At 40.1% G+C, this 17,844-nt stretch overlaps 1 protein-coding gene across 3 annotated transcripts in view; it reads left to right on the top strand.

Moving 5' to 3' along the window:
• The first annotated feature begins 814 nt into the window (after positions 1-814).
• GARRE1 (granule associated Rac and RHOG effector 1) overlaps positions 815-17,844 on the top strand; it is a 144,600-nt gene continuing 127,570 nt past the window's right edge. For 2 of the 3 annotated variants that reach the window (XM_088135504.1, XM_088135502.1), the window contains exon 1: positions 815-966. The gene's annotated coding sequence lies outside the window, so the exon portion shown is untranslated. The remainder of the gene's footprint in view (positions 967-17,844) is intronic. The other variant, XM_088135503.1, reaches the window with a different exon arrangement.

Here is a 17,844-nt window from a genome sequence, read left to right as displayed (position 1 = left end):
TAGTTATCCCCAGATCTATTAATCTAAGAAAAGAGATGTTTTTACCAAGATCATAAAATACATTATGACCAGTGAAAGCATAAGATGAATTATTGTGCACATTTATACAAACAATTTGTTCAACATTATGTCAGTGCAGTCTTTAAGTTGGAACCTCTCAGTGTTGGACATTAAAAAAGATAATTGTAGTTGTTAGTTGTATTTATAATCATCATGTTTGCTGGGCTTTTAACTAGAAAAGTGGGCTTAAAACATTTCAAACCCATAAAAGCACAGCTTCAGATTTATCCCAGCAGACCCGGCCCAACCACCGCGCGTCCCTTCCCGGCTCCCGCGGCCCGCGCCTCTCAGCCCCACGGACCCCCAGCAGCCAGCCGCGCCCCGCCCCGCCCCAGCCCCAGCCCGGCCCCAACGCCCGCGCGGGCAGCGACCCCCGGCAACAGCCCGGGGCGCGGGGCTTCGCAACCAGTCAGGCGCAGCCGGCCCAGGAGAAGGCGCCGCCCCCTGAGCCCAGGACAGCCGGGCGGCCTTAGAGGACTTCGGACTACAGCTCCCATAATCCTTGACCATAAACGAAGCGCGCTAGGGGCAATCCCGGGCTCCGAGTCCCCCACGCCGGATCTGACCTGGAGAAGAGTCCTGCTTGTGTCGTGTGAACTAAGACCAGGCGGGGGGCTCGAGTCCCGTTTCTAACTCCCGAGGGCGGCGGTTGGGGAAAGGAGCCGCTCCAGGCGCTCAGCCTCCTCTGGCCGCTCGCCCCGCCCCCAGCGCCTGTCAGTCCAGAAGCCCCGCCCCGCGCAGACCCCTCCCCTCGGCGTCCGGCTGAGAGCCGCCGCCGCCGCCGCCGCCGCTCCTCCGTTTCCGGGCCGCCGCCGCCCAACCGCCCGCCGCTCCGGAGCGCAGCCCACCAGCCAGCCGAGACCGCGTCGCGGGCGGACTGCCGCCGGTCCGTCAGCGCGGCGGCAGGTGAGCGAGGGCCGCGCATGCCACGGCCTGGGCGCCCGCTCCCTCAGGAGGGCGGCCGCCGGTCCGTCGGTGGGGAGGGGTGCCGCGCCTCACGGCCCACCAGCCGGGCCTGGCCGCCAGGCCGCCGGGCCGGGGCGAAGCGAGGCTCGGGTCCGCGGAGGGAGGGCCCCTGCCCAGGGGTGAATTCCGAGGGCGGTGAGTGCGCCTGCGCGGGTGGGGGCCCCGGCTCTGCCCGGCTTGGGACCCTTGCGGCCGCCGGGCGGGGCGGGGCGGGGCGGAGCGTGGAGCCCCGCCGCTCCCGGAATCCCCCGCTGCCCGGGAATGACGGGGCCGCCGCCGCCGCAGCGGGAGGGAGGCGAGTGGCAGCTGGCCCCCTCGGCTGTAATGGGCCGCCCTGCGGGGCCGGGGCTGCTCCTTTGGCTCTTCGCGGATGAGCTGGGCCAACTGCGTCCGCGGCGGCGGAGAAAAGGTCTCCCGGTGGGTGCCTGGGCTGGGGCTGGGTCCCAGGGGCCGGGCTCAGCGCGGGGCTGAAAGACGGCTTGGGGCCATCTTAGGTTGACCTGATTTGGGCAGTGAACGGGCACGCGTTTAAAAGAGGGGATCGTGTCACACGAAGCCTGGATTTCATTGCTTTTAAACGTGCGGGAGAATCCGAAAGTGTCTGTGGTTTCCTGGAGGATCTTGGCATGCCTTTGAAACTTCACCCGCTATGATCTCTTTTACTCCAGCATCCTTGGTGAATTATTTATCCTTTGAGAATCAAGGATAAATGTGTTATTTTCAGACTAAAATATTTTATCAAATAGTAAAAACCAGTGAAAAGAAGAAGCCAGCATTAGGAAAGGGAATATAAGGAAGGAGCTTCATTTTCTTTGCTTCTGAACCTGCTTAATGGGGTTTAATTTTGAGGAAAGACTGCCAATAAGCATGATTGGATCTATTGCAAAATACTTATTTTTAGATTGCTCCTTAGTGTGATAGATTTGCCATTAAGTTGCAAAGTTATTCCTCTATAGAGTTTTGAATTGTGCACACTATAGTATTAAATTGCAAGAGGTATAATCTCTTCTTATGGTGGAATAACAGTATTAAAATATACAAGAAGTCCCTGTAAACAAGAAATGTTGGATATAAAAGCACATTGAGCTAGTGTTGTAGGCTTGCATTATCTCACTATTTTGAATGTTATAAGTAAAAAAGGAAACACCTGTACAATTGTTTGAACAGTGCTCATATTTTTGGATAATTGGGCTATTTGTACATACATTAAAACCTGCAGAGCGCTATTGTAACCCTTTAAAGAGTAGCACATCTATGGTGGTATATTTTGCGTGGGCTAGAGTCCTTGTTATCAGGTCTATGAATTGTGATCCGAAATTAGCAGATTGGGTGGGTTCAAAGGAATGGGTTCAAAGAGAAACAAAAGGCAAAAAGAATAGAAATTTACCATTATGCAAAAGATTGAGCAGTGGTATCTTTAATGTAATGTAGAGTTCAGTTGTTTCACATAGGACACTCTTTTGAAGTTCCTTTATTCAAGAATGGTTCTTTAAAAACAGTCATCATTTTGTGACTGTGGAACATAGTTTCATAGTGCTATGCAAGGTTGAAATTTGCCATTTTTACATATGTTGCTATTGAATATTTCATTCTTCAAATGTGTTACTTTGAATTCAGGATGCAGAATTATTAGATATCACTTGTAACTTTCAGATTGTATTTATGCAGCACAAAAAAACCTGTAATTTACAAACGATAAGGGCATGAGTTAGCACATACTGTAATATGAAACTGGCCTGTCTTTTAATGCAACTTATCTCACAGTGAGTTGTGAGGAGAACTGAGAAAAGGAGCTTTATATAATGTTTGGTATCTTCAAGTACTATAGGAATGATGAGAAAAAATGTATGAATAAAATAAGTTGCTTAGCACTATTGCGCTTCCAGCAGTATTTAGATTCCCTGGCATGGTTTCTACTTTCAGTGTAATTTTTCCAAATCTCATGGTATACTTTTTGCATTATGTTGACTTATGCTGGGTTTTTTGCAGGTGGGAGTATATATGTTTCTAAGACTGCTGTTTATTTTTATGGCAATTCTGTTCAGTCTTTATATTGCTGAGATGGAGAACACTGATTTTTTTTTTACCTATGCAGCCTTAATAAATTTAATCCTGTGATGCTGAAATAGCATATATGCCAGTGTTACAGATGGAAATGCTGACTTCAAGTATTTGGGAACAGCAGTAGGAGTTGCTAATAAAGGGAAGTCATTGTTCAGTCACTCTGGTATGACATAAAGTTGATATGTGGATTCAGATCCCAATTGTGCTGTTAGTGAATGGGTTTGGACAAGAGGCTGGTTGGATTTACACATTGTACTAATCCATAATATTGGCTGCTTGGCTACAGCTGAGTATGTAATGTGATCCACCTATCAGGAGACTGTAGTTTATGAAGTAGCATAACTGTGGATCCAACTAATTTCTTTAGTCAAGAAATACAGTTGAGCACAGTATGTGAGCCATCTGTGTTTTTTCCCATTTATCGAAAAGTTATGAAAATGATGGTAGCAGAAGCTATAATAGTCATAAAGGCATTAAACCTGTAGCATGGCAGAACTTCCAAGAAATGATGAGTTTATTCTACAATAAGGCCTTCTACTCTAAATGAGCCATAATGTGTGCTTGCCTTTACGAAACTGCAATTGAGACGTGTAACAAGCCTCACTGAAATTCTTGGTGAAGTTTTGTGGCTATGGGAGATGGGATGGAAGTTAACCTGTTCTTCTAGCTTCACAGCTGTTAAAAATTATCCTGATTGAAAGCAAATCAGCCCAATGGGCAAGAGTATTGTAGCTTTCTTCTCAGACATCTTTACAGATAGCTTGTTTCTGAGCATATATGTCACACAGGATGTTTTCCTAGTAAATTATGTTGTTTTTAATTGTACCCCCTAGTGTCACTGTTGTGAGATGGGCAGCTATGTAAATAGTTTAAATAAATAAGGCTGTCTCACAATCAGCTCACATAAGTATGATTTATTAACAAACCATAGTTAGCTGGCTCACCTATTGTTAAAATGTAAGCTGTGGCTTATAAACCACAGTTGCTAGGTTTACACAAGCTAAGCAAAAGCCAAACAAACCACATTAAGACAAAAATCTATTAATTGTGGTTTGTGAACTATGGCTGATGTCTTATTAAAATGTGTAGATGCTATAGGTGCCAGAACCTTCATTGAAAATATAAACTAAGACTGTTTCCATCTGTATTTAAAGATCTGAAATTATTTTAGTTAGTTCTGGTTATATCACAAATTACACTAAATTAAAACAAATCATGTTATGTTTAATTTAGCATTTGAACCCAGGATTTATTCATTAAAAACTTATTAATCAGGAACAAAGCTTAGTGTAATATGTGAACCTAATCCATTTGATGCATGCATCAAAACACAAGCATTAGTAGTAATTGTAGAAGAACTCATATTGCAAAACCTCTTGTAGAAGATATTGTACTCTGGATCCTAATCCTAACCTTTATTGTACAGTTTCAGTTCTTAAACAGGACAGCTGATTTATGATCAAACTGCAGCATGTTTTATAAAAATGAATCTTGTTGACCTATAATGTTAAGGTTAAAGCCAAAGGGTAAACTTGCAGACTGATCCTAAGTTGCAATTATTCTATTGACCTACAATTATAGCAGCAACAATTATGTCACCCTCTTAATGCAAAAAGTACTGAGTATTTGTGCATAAAATTATATTTCACTTTCAGATATTTGTGTTTTGAGACACTTGTTCCAGATAGGTATTTTCTATTGATTCTGCATAGAAAAAACGTAATAAATATGAAGTTTGGTGCATGTTATAAATTTTGTGGTTATTGCCTGTCCCGAAATGTTAAGTGGATACTTATTCCGTATTATTAGTATAAAAAACTTCATTGTTCAAAATACTAATACAGTAGTTAACCATAATTGGTAACTGGGTTCACAATCAGAAAAATCCATAAACCATGGTTTTAAAAATCACAGTGGCTAGGTTCATAGAACATACTGGCCTTCTCTGCTGTAGCCCCCGCCCTTTGGAATATCTTGCCCCCGGAGGTGAGATTGGCCCCTTCACTCCTGGCCTCCCAGCGGGATTTGAAGACCTGGCTCTGCCATCTGGCCTGGAGTGGGGAGGGAAGACATCAAGTGTGGGGTTGACTAGAGGCCTGGCATTTGCTGCTCTGAACCATTGGCCTCCTGGACTCTTTCCTTCTTTTTTAGTAATTGTGTGTATAGGTTTTTAATTGTATATTTATTGTTTTTAACAAGTTGTGAGTTGCCCAGAGTCCCCCATTGGGGGGAGATGGGCGGGGATAAATGTAATAAATAAATAAACCTAAGTTGAAACTAACTAAACACAGCTTAGTGTGCTGTGAACTTGGAATTATGATTTCTTACATAAATTATCCTCATGGAGACATGCTGACCTGATTCACAATAGTCTGTTTAAACAGTTTTATTTGCCATTCGAAACACTAGAAGCCAAGATCAAGCCAACCATATTATAGCTTAGTATGGTTGGTTATTGTTTGTTAATTATTGAGAGGCCAACATTTATGAAAGTTTTTCCTTTTACTTATGAAGTTAGTGCAGTTCTTCAGATAAGGAGCATATATAGTAATTAAGTATGTACAGAGGAGGATACCATACTTCACGTATGTAATGATGTAAAGTGTGAATTTTTCTAACCTTAATGTGATTTTATTGTACATATGGCACAGCTTATCTGAGAATGAGACCTGTTGATACAAATCAGTTACCAGTGAAAGCTAGCCAATGCATACTTAGTATTGATGTTAGTTTACTCAAGTTAAAACTGTCAGTGGGTACGGTCATTAAGACCATACTAATTATCCTGCACTCTCACTGGTCATTGTATTGATTAATTGATTATTTGCCATCAAGTCATTGTCAACTCTTAGTGACCTCTAGATAGATTTTTTCTATGATGAACTGTCCGTAACCTGGTCCTTCAGCTCTTCCAATGATGCCCCTATTGCCACTGAAATGGAGTATCTACTTTATTGCTGGTAGTCCTCTTCGTCTCTTTCCTTCCACCTTTCCCAGCATTAGAACCTTCTCCAGAGTGCTAGGTCTTCACGTAATGTATATAATTTGTAATACAATAATTTGTCATTGTATTACATTGAGACAATTCCCCAAATAATAATCCTAGGCAAAAATATGTCAATCCTCATTTCAGCTATGTATTGACCAGGTTTCATGGTTTACTTTAAACTTGCTTTATTGAATCAGCCAAAATTTCTGGATGCACATGTGCAAAACCATTATGTAATTTATTGATTTTGGCTTTGTGCATGAATCAGTCGGTTACTAGGTCCATATGTAATGTCAAGCCATAGTTTATGGATTTATGGAGTTTATAGACTGAATTCATACACTGAGCTAGGCCAGCATAGGACAACCACATTACGGCTTGCATGATGTATAAATCTGTAGTTGCAAGAGTAAGAAGTATTAGCTTCAGCATTATTTATTTGGTCCTTAAGATGTTAGATTGGTTAGGAGTTTGCAGTAATTTCAGATCTTACTCTAGACCACAAGTTAGTAATCAGTAGTTAAGTGATGGAAATCTGTGGTAGTAAAATGAAATCTGTCTCTTAGATTGGCCCTTAAAGGTAGGGATAGAGACTCTGCTGAAAAATTGTAAAAGTAAGATCAAACTGAGAAATCCCACCCTGATGTAGTGGATTAGTGGTCAAGACAGTTATTTCACAAGAAAGGAGTTCAAATTCCAGTATAGTAGATAGCAGTAGGATGCAGATGAAATTGTCATTTGGGTGCTGCAGCTTAATTAACTCCTCTTCCTTTTAAGACTGGAATCTGGATGGGCAGTGACATGTAGCTCACTAATGCTATGAGATATGTATCTCATTGAAGGCTTATGTTATTGTTTATGAAAAGGTATGTCACGGTTACATAGCTATACATAGCAACATTAAGAGTTCCTACCTATAGTGGGTATTCCATAGTCCATTTACCCTCTTTTTCTTTCCTGCATAATTTCAGATGGAGGCTTTTCCCCCCTATTTTTGAGAGTGTTACAGGAATTAATTCCAAGCTGCGAGGTGAAAGAATATGCGGTCATATAGAGCACAGCTGAAATATGTGATTCTTAAGACAAAGAGCTTGTTTTTTAGTGAGTGTGTTAAGAGCAAGTGCCATTACTCTGTGATTTTCTCCAAATTTTGCAGGCTTAACATTCACCCATTGTTTCCTTTTGCGTGTATACTTCCCAGCATGTATACTTGATTTGGAAAGTAGCAATAATGAAGGAATTGTGCTTTAACTTCAAAGAAAGCTATTTGGAATCTACCTGACTTCAAAATTAGAGTTTATGTGTGTTTGCCCATGCAAAAGGGGTATGGGAAGACCAGTTGCCACAAATATGCCATGAATATTCCAGAAGCAAGAGCTGACAATTTCAGTATTTTCCTGTGAGATGGAAGGTAAATTTGGTTAATAAGAAAAAAATAATCTGTTTCCCATTGAGAATAGAGCTAATTATAGAAGCTTAATGGAGTATTTAAAGTAGAATTACTGTACCTTTCTTTTACCCTCCATCTACACGGGACTATAATTCCTCCATTCCATGGCCATTGACCATATGGATTTAGAAGTAGAGTGATTGTGCTCCAACACAGTTGGAAGGCCATAAAGTTGGGAAACAGTAGTCTATAGAATTGCTCAGCTGAGCCTCACTGCCTGTGACAATTAACCCTTAGGATAGCATGGCAAAATAGGCTTTCCTATTTTAACGAAAAGGGGCTTTAAGCTCTTTTGGCATCATTTTTAGAGACATTGTATAAATGATAAGAGTGAGTTTATTATATTTTATGGCTCTCTTTATGGGCAAATTTATGGCTCTCTTTTCAGAATTTTTAAAAGTTCTTTGGCTACTCATGACTGGAGAATATTTTGACTGAGTAATGCAGCTTTGATTTAACTCATATGGAATTAATGAGTGGAGCTTCAAGTAATTTAGAGAGTTATCATCCAACCTTCAAGTTTTGAATCTAAAACAAATTGCCGTTTGATTTTCAGCTTTTTGAAATTGTTATCTTGAAATAAAGCATATTTGCTTTGGTTATCAAAAATTTCAAATGGATTCAGTTCACAAATGATTTATCCTTGTTTAATTTTGCTATCATTGATAGAATTTCTCAAGCTTAGACAAGCATTTAATAGGAAAGGAGACAAAGATGGAGATATAAGGATTTATATGTGGACTGACTCTAGACATGTCCATGTAACATACTAAGGTAATTTAAAAAAGTATATCATATGATGATAAGACAGCATTGGGTTCACAGAGCCCTTTAACCAGTTTTTATCCTGGGTTTGTTTGGTAACTTTGTCTATGCTTTCCATTTTGTCCAAACCTGGAATAGAGGGATTAAGTTAATCTTTTCTTCTGGCTTTTGGCACAGAGATGGAAGGTTTAAAAAGATGCTCTCCTTCCTTGCCATTTGTTTGCTTTTTCCCGTATTCCCCATCTGTGTCAGCCTTATTCCATGTAATCTCATTCTTGTTTTTGCATTTTAGTGTAAGGTTGTTGCTTTGGTAATATGAAGTGGTATTATATGAGCCTATACTTATATTTCAGCCTAATACTCATATAAAATTATTTTTGAGTATGCTAATGAATATTATCAGACACATGACTTTAAATTGTAATTTCTGTTAAAATTACTCCCGCATTATGATACAGGGTGACCCCTAACTGATGAAAGCTATCCTTTTAACATAATATCTTGAGTTTGAAAAATAAAGTTGTACACAGTAGACATTTTAGGCCATGTTCAGACATTTTTGCCCATCAGAATTATCTCTGCCAAGGGAGAGGTTTAAATTATTTGTACCAAAACTTTCAGCAAAAAGGTAATTTAAAAAAAGTAGAAACAATGAAATCATTCAATTTGAAACCCAACAATTTAGTGATCATTCTCTATCAGTATTTTCTTTTTGTTTCTTTTTGTCTCTCAGAGTTAATATCCTTTTCTATAGTCACTTTTTTGTGGCTGTGTATTTCTCATGCTTTAGTTTACACAAACAAGAAAATGCAACTACTGTTATATGGAAAATATATTTGTTGCCTAATTGCTTATTTCGCACAAAGCTGTTTAGTATTATAGGTTCATATAATATTTACTCTACAATATATTATAAGTTGCTTATCACACTGAATATATTTATTTGGAAGCATGCAGATATACCTCATTTTCCTAATCAGTTATATATCAGTGTACCATGAAACGTATTCACAGTGATATGTGGAAGTTCTGAGCTGATGATTTGAGATCAGTGAATTCAGTTATGATAGAGAGCTCTTAGTCAATAAACATATAGATCTAGGGATAGAATTTCTGCTTTTTTCAGTTTGGAATGCTAACTATTTTGCAGTTTCCTCCTTTGACCTAGCTTTTTTAACAGGATGGTCAGGAGATGATGATGAGTAGGATAGTGTGCCAACTACATAATCCCATCATGTTAATAGAGGTGACTGTAGTGTCATGCTCTGAATGGGCCTGCCAATTAAAAGGATCTAGAAAATATGTGATTGTCTCTTCCCATGTAGTTCTGGTCTTTGTGAGAAGAAAATATACCACTGTAGTTCTGAAGAAGGCTAAGACAGTGCTACTAAAGACATCAGAGGTGAATAGTCCTTTAGGTATGTCAGATTTCAGCAGCAGCGTGTGGTTTGTTTGCTGGGTAATCTCTACATAACATTCCAGTTAGTGACATACCACCCCCACAGCAGAAATTGGAACCTCAGAGAAATGTCTAATTCTTTTTTCTCAACATATGCACTGGTGCTTTTCTGTGTGTACTTTTCTGCAAGAGGTAGAGAAAGACTCATTTTTGTACAGAACTGTAGCTTGATAAGAGATTAGAAATGCCAGAAGTCAGAGGCATATATGAGTGGAAATTGCATCATATAACATCAGAGCCATACAGGTTCTTTGTGCATATCATGTCAAAGATGAAAATGACAAGAATGTGCAAGGAGACCAGCTTTGTGGCTTTCCCTGAGACAAAGATCTCAGGAAAGCATTAACAGAAAAACTTCAGAGAGCTGATAGTGTTCAAATAACATCTATAAGGACATTGAAGGTGGAAACAGACATGAAAAAATAAGAAAAGTCTTCTAAAAGATCTCTGAACTCAGGAGTTTCCAGCTTCAAACTGGTATGTTGAGGACACCAATGGAAATACCTAACTGATTCAAGGTAGAACAAAGATGGAAGGAGTATATTGAAATTCTGTACATACAGATATCTACAGAAATATGGCAAACAGCAGAAAAAGAATCTGTCAACTTTCTAACCAAACTATCCCAACCAATCTGGAGAGCAACATAGTGGCCAGCAGATTGGAAGTGATCAGTCTACATACCAATACCAAAGAAAAAAGACTTAACAGAGTGTGCAAACTTCACATGTTAACAAATAATACTTAAGATCATCCAATGCAGAGCTCTTGTGGAAAGGGAAATGGCAGATGTTTAAACTTGCTTTAGAAAAAGTTGAGGGACAAGAGACATTGCTGATGCATGTTGCATAATTGAGAAAGTAAAAAAATACCAAAAAGAAAACAGCATGTGCTTTATAGAAAGGCCTTTGATTAAGTTGATCACGTCAAGCTGTGGAATGTGCTCAGAAAAAAAGGAATCACAGAACATCTTATTGTCCTCATGTAAAACCTATACACAGGTCAGGAAGCCACACTATGGACAAAATGGCTCCAGGTTGGCAAAGGAGTGTGCCAAGGCTATATACTCTTTCCTTATTTATTCAACTTATATGTGGAATATATATTGAGGGAGGCTGGATTTGAAGAAGATGAGTGTGGCTTTAAAATTGGAGGAAGAAACATCAATAACCTGCCTATACTATGCTGATGATACTATACTGAATTCTATCGTATAGTGCAGTATTAATGCAGCATCAGGGGTTAGGCAATAGGGAATGTGAAGGTTGTGTTATATGTGTGTTATGTGTTTTATGTGTTCTATGGTTTTTATATTTTTAAAGCTGCACTGGGGTGGCATTTAATTTCGTTGTACAAGTAGTACAATGACAATAAAGATTTCTATTCTATTCTATTCTACTATATCACAGCTACTGTGATAGCTGAAAATGCAAATAATCTGCAAACCCTAATATTGAAGGTCAAGGAGCACAGTGGAAAAATGGGACTAAGATTAATTATAAAGAAGACCAAACTCATGACAACTGGTACAGCAACAGCCTTAGAGTTGACAAGGAAGATACTGAAGTGGGGATAGCTTCTGCCTAAAAGGAGCAACTTTCAAAGGAATCAGCAGTCAAGAAATATGTTGTAGACTAGCACGTTGTAGAGTATCAATGAAGGCCTTGGAAAAGATTCAGATGCCATGATGTAACTATAACTACAAAGATCAAAATTGGGAGGCAGTGGTTTTCCTTGTGACACTCAGCAGAGTTAAAGTTGGACTCCAAAGAATCAGGATAGAAAAACTAGTGTGTGTGTGTATTCTCTTCTGTTGAGACTATTGATCTTTCTGAACTTTGGTGCTGGAAAAGACTCCTGAGAATACCATGGACTCAGTTACAGTAGCAGTGGGTGCACCATTGGAAGACTTGAAGGACCAGGTTGGGGACAGGTTTTCATGGAGAAAATGTATCTATGTGATTGCCAAGAGTTGACCCTAACTTGATGGCACATAATCAGTTAATGCCATATTCATTCCCTCTACATTACATACTCTTATTATTAACACTTGGAGCTTAATTACTTATTATATGAACTATAATTACTTGTTATATGAACTATAGGAAAATGTTAATGGTTGTTTCATTATGCATGTGCCCAAGTACAAATGTCAAATGGAATAATATAAGACTTTTTTATTGGAGAAAAAGGAAGCCCAATGGATTTTCTTTCCCCTTAAAAAAGATGCTTAAATTGATCTGTCTTTCTCTGTGAATGCTTATATGCACATGTTGGTACATTACCTTTGAAGCACAAATGTTTACCTCAATGTAAACCATGAATTACATTAGAGAAATCAGTCCCAGCCAAGTCCTTAATTGAAAAGAAATGCAAAATGCCTACTACAACTTCTGGGTGGAGAAAGTGGTGGACTAAAGTGGAGATGCAGCTGAGGTGGAGACCGATGGCTGGGTGACAAGCCTAGGCCAGTGGAGCTTCTTCAGACAAGGAGAAGCCAGGAGATTACTCACTTGTGCTCTGGACTTGTAAGTAGAGTGCCGGGAGCCAAGGGAGAAATACCAAGCTCATAGCCTCATGCAGAGCCTGTTTAAGGACACTGGGTTCACCCACTTCACTTTCTAGTGCATATTTGGATTACAATAGTTTTAAAAGCTACAGACATCTTCCAAGCAGCAGGGCAACTAAACTACCGGGTGAGTGATCCTTCAATAAAAATAAAATAAAAAGCAAAGAAATAATTACAAGGATTTAAAAATAATTAAAAGCAAAAAGCTTGCTAAGAGTTTAAATTAAAGAAGTTTAAAACAGATTAAATGGACAGTTAAATTTGGAATATTGTTTACTTTAAAGTACTTTGAATTAAATCATACATGCATCTGTGGGAATGAGAGCTGTTTAAACTTGCTAAAAAGGATGATTGGTTGATTTCATTGAATAAAGGGATAAGGGAAAGTTGCAAAAGATCATGTAACTATAGAACTATGGAGTCCAAATGTGCCTAAAGAGTTAAGGACACAGAGGGAAAAAAAGAAAGAAAAAAAGGTATCTCTTTTATTTTTACTTCTCCTTTCTGGATTACAAATTAAAGAAAAGAAATGGCTACTACCAGGAAAGCAGCGAAAATTGCAGAAGGGAGGAGAGGATCATTAACAGAGCAAATAACAGAAAAAGGGATTATGCCAGAGATTTTACAATGGATGTTTGAAGAATTGGGGAAGAATATTACCACATCAGTGACTGAATCTGTTAAGAGAAATCTGGCTTCACTTGAAGGGAGAACGGAGGAAAGATTTGCAAATATGGAAGAAAAGATGAATAAAAAAATGGAAGAATCTGTAATACAAATGAGTGGAGAGGTTAAACAAATTAAAGACAAAATGGAAATTTTGGAAAATAAAGCAAATAATAAATCGAGAGATGGAAAAAGATTTAGATAATGTGGCTCTACTGGAATTAAGAGAGAAAGAATTTTGTTTGATATTGAGAGCTGTTCCAGAGGAACCTGGTGAAGATATTAGAGAGAGGGTTATTGAATCTTTAACAAAATTTTTGAAATGGGATGAAGAAGATATGAATGGAGAAGTAGACAAGGTGTATAGAATTAATACAAGTTATGCAAAGAAATGTACCAAGATATACACTTGTGCACTTTGTCAGGAAGAAAACAAGAGACCAGGTTCTACAACAACATTTTAATACTAAGCTGAGGATCAATCATTTAGAAGTAATTGTGTTCAAAGAAATACCTATTAGAATACTGTGCAAAAGAATACATCTTTTTGACTGACAAACTTAAACAGGACAAGATACCATTTTGTTGGGATAAACTGGAAGGAGTGATTTTAACTTTTAAGCAGCAGAGGTTCTGATTTAACTCAGTCCAAAAAGCAAGAGACTTTATTGAAAGGTTTAAAGAGGAATTGGAGGAGATACAAGTAGAACCAAAAGAAGGAGCTATGAAGCAAATACAGCAGGAGACTAAGGAAGAGACCACTCTGTTGAGTGCTACATGTATAGACTTTTCTAAATTTACAGCACAGACATGGATTTTAAATGCCTAATGTGAAATATAAATGGGGCAAATGATCTGCAAAAAGAAAAAAGCTGTTCCATTATTTGAAAAAGTTAAAGTGATGTAATTTGCCTATAGGAAACACATATAAGCAAGGAAAGAATATTTGATTTGTAAAAATTTGGGTCAGGATTTTATTTCAGTGGGGACAAGTAAAAAATGGAGTTGTTATATATAAACCCACAATTACAACCAAGATTGATATTGACTGATGACCATGGTAGATTTGTGGGGATTAAAATTAATTTCAATGAAACCAAGATCATGATATTGGGAGTATATGCCCCAAATGAAAATAAAGCTGTATTTTATAAAGGACTTACGGAAAAATTAATGGACTTGTCATATGAAAATTGGTATCTAATGGGAGACAGAAAGGTATTAAAACAACACAAGATAAACTACCTTTTTAAAAATTTAATTGATAATTTGGAGCTTATTGATGCATGGAGATATAGAAATGGGTAACTCAAAAGAATATACTTATTTTTCTGAATGACACAGATCTTTTTCAAAAATAGATATGTTTTGGATTTCTAAAAATCTTGCTACGTATGTTAACAAAGTAGAGGTATTGCCAAAGATTTTTTCAGTTCATAACCCAGTGACTAGCATACAAGAGGAGAGTTAGAACTTACAGATAGAGGCTAAATGAGACTTTGTTACAAAAGGAAATCAATATTGGAGGATTGTAAAAAGAAATTGAAAGAATTTTTTGAGAATGATCTTAACAAAGGCACAGATATAAGGACAGTATGGGATGTTAGTAAAGCCTTTATGAGAGAGCAGTTTATAAAGCAAAATAGTAAACTGAAAAGACAAGAGAAGATGCAAAAGATTTTAATAGAAATAAAGATGAAAGAGGAAGAATTAAGGATTTCTCCAGGAAGGAAAAATGTCTCACAACAAATTAATTTTCTACAACACTAGCTTTCTATGTTAATGATAAGAGAAATGGAAACAAAAATGAACTTTGCAAAACAGAAGAATTTTGAGTATGCAGATAAGCTGGGGAAATGGTTGGCATATAAATTAAGAAAAGAAAATGAAAAGAAAATGATATTAAAATTACAAAATAGGAAAACCATGGTAACAGATAATGCAAGTATGCAAAGAATATTCCATCAGTATTATACAAAATTATATAACAGAGAAGAAATTTCCCTGGCAAAAGTGGATGAATATTTAAAGAAACAAAATTTACCAAAGATAACAGATAAACAAAAGCAGATGATGAATAGACCTATACCAATAAGGGAAGACTGTAAGGCTATAAAAAAGATTAAAATAGGGAAAGTGCCTGGTCCGGATGGACTGCCAGCTTCCTATTACAGATACTTTGAACATGAATTATTATAACCTTTTAAAAAAAAATGATGAATTCTATTTTAGATAATGGAAGGATACCAGACATCTAGACAGATGCAAATATAACACTAATTCCAAAAGAAGGTCAAGATCCAACTTTACTAAAAAAATTATCTAATAGTTTTACTGAAGAATAAGATATTTACAGTGATCTTAGCTGAAAGGATGAAAAGTGTCTTGCAAGACTTCATTCATGAAGATCAATGTGGCTTTTTACCCAAAAAAACAATTAAGAGGCAATATTAGAAAAATATATATATATAGTAGTTATACACATAGTAAATATAATACATTATATTAAAATTCCCCTCTCACCCCTATGGGTGGTACGTTTCTTCCTCAATCTCGGGTCCTCTACCAGAGGCCTAGAAGTTTGAGGGTTCTGCGCAGTATCTTAGCTGTTCCTAGCACTGCACTCTTCTGGACAGAGAGCTCGGATGTTGTTCCTGGGATCTGTTGGAGCCATTCTCCCAGCTTAGGAGTCACGGCCCCGAGTGCTCCTACCACATTGGGACCACTTTGGCCTTTACTTTCCACATCCTCTCTATTTCACTATGTTGAAGCGCTGTTTCTCAGTTAGTGTGGATGTAGGCCTTCTGTCTATCCATAGTTCCCTCATATGTTTCATATATCCCTTCTCATTAGGTCTGCTGTTGTAGTAGCATTCCATCAATTCCAAGTTTTCTTGTCTTGTCCATGTATGGTTTGTTCCAGTAGCCCACTTAACATCAGATTGTCCTGGTTCCCCAACATCTGACGTGGACCTTGTTAATCTGGGCAATGTCTGAGCCGGCACGACTCTTAGTTCGTGTCACTCTCATATTTGAGGTAGGCAAGTGAAGCGTTAGGGGGTCTTTGCCCAATGACCCCTACTGGTAAGGTAGGTACCAGCCGAGATTTGAACCTCGGTCTTCTGCATCAGAGGCGGTGTTCTAACCACTACACTATCCATAACCAGGCCTGAACCCTGACTGATAGGGGTCCAGAACCCATTTCCTCCAGGATCCTCTGAAGCTGCCGCACGACCACATTTTCTACCACCTTTCCTAGAAAGGGAAGGTGGGAAACTGGACAAAAATTGTCCAGAAGGGTGGGATCTAGCAACGGTTTCTTGAGGAGGGGGTGGATCAAAGCCTCCTTGAAAGGCTTCGGGAACACCTCCTCCTGCAAGGATGAATTAACAACTGCCAGTATCCATCCTAAGGTCACCTCCTTGGTAGCTTTAACTAACCAGGAGGGACAAGGATCTAAAATACAGGTTGCCGCACAAACAGCCCTGAGGACCCTGTCCACTTTCTCAGGACCAGCTGGATCAAACCATTCCCAGATAACTAGGTAAGAACGTTCCCTGGGCAATTCCACTGGACCTGCCACACGCTTGGTCTCCAACTGAGAACGGATCTGAGCGATTTTATCCATCAGGTGTTTAGCAAATTCCTCTGCACAGCCCTGTAAATAGTCCTCCGAGCCCTCCCTACCCAGGAGGGACCAGGTGACCCTAAACAGGACTGCCAGGCGACACTCTGAGGATGCAATAAGAGCGGAGAAATACTGGCGTTTTGCCGCCCTTACCACCACTAGGTAGGCCTTAATAGTGGCTCTAACCTGTGTTCAGTCAGACTCGTCTTTAGTTTTCCACCAGTGGCGCTCTAGATGTCTCTTAGCCCTTTTCAGCTCCCATAACTCCTCCATAAACCACAGGGAGTGCCAGGGGCAATGGGCCAAGAGAGGCCGCCCAGGTGCAATCCTGTCCAAGGCCCCAGCCACCTCCCTATTCCAGGCTGCAGCCAGGGCCTCCGCTGGACCATGCAGCAAGGCCTTAGGAAGAACCCCCAGCTCCCTTTGCAACCCTTGTGGGTCCATCAGTTATCGGGGGTGGACCATTCGAATAGGTCCCACCTCCCTGCGGAGGGGGGCAGCATAGGAGAATCTCACAGCCACCAGAGAGTGGTCTGAGCATGACAGAGGGGATAATATCAAATCCCTCACCAGATCATGCTGCCACTGCTCCAACAAGAAAACCGTGTCTGGAGAGTGACCGCTGTCCTGAGTCTGGCCACAGATGACCTGGGATAGGCCCATGGCTGCCATGGTGGCCATGAACTCCCGGGCCGCCTCCGAGGCTAACCCCAGAAATGACAGATTAAAGCCCCCCAAGACCATAAGTCTGGGGAACTCCACTGCCAACCTCGAGATGGCCTCCAGCAGTTCGGGCAGGGAGGATGCTATGCAGCAGGGAGGCTGGTACAATAGCAACACTCCTAACTGATCCCGTGTGCCCAACCTCAGGAACAGGGGGTCTCATCCAGCAACCTGTGGAGCAGAGCCCCTGAAGGCCAGTAGAGATTCCCTGATGACAATTGCCACACCCCCTCCCCTGCCCTGGGGTCTCAGCTGGTACCAAACCCTAAACCCAGCTGCACACAATTCCGAAAGGGCAACACCCCCTTCTGGTGCCAGCCAGGTCTTGGTAATGCATGCCAGGTCAGCCTGCTCCTCCCCAATAAGGTCGTGAATAAAGGGGGCCTTATTATTGACCGACTTGGTATTCATCAGCAGCAGCTGAAAGCCCGGGCCTCTGTAGGCCTGCTGCTCAGGGTCTGGGCTTGAGCCAAGAGGGCTGGAACACACCACCGGTATAATGCATC

This window comes from Python bivittatus, unplaced genomic scaffold, assembly GCF_059951505.1.
Source record: "Python bivittatus isolate LINGU-HERP-01145 unplaced genomic scaffold, Pbiv_v1 ctg000170_np1212, whole genome shotgun sequence".
Taxonomy (NCBI): Eukaryota; Metazoa; Chordata; class Lepidosauria; order Squamata; family Pythonidae; genus Python; species Python bivittatus.
This window is presented reverse-complemented; position numbering and strand designations above follow the sequence as displayed.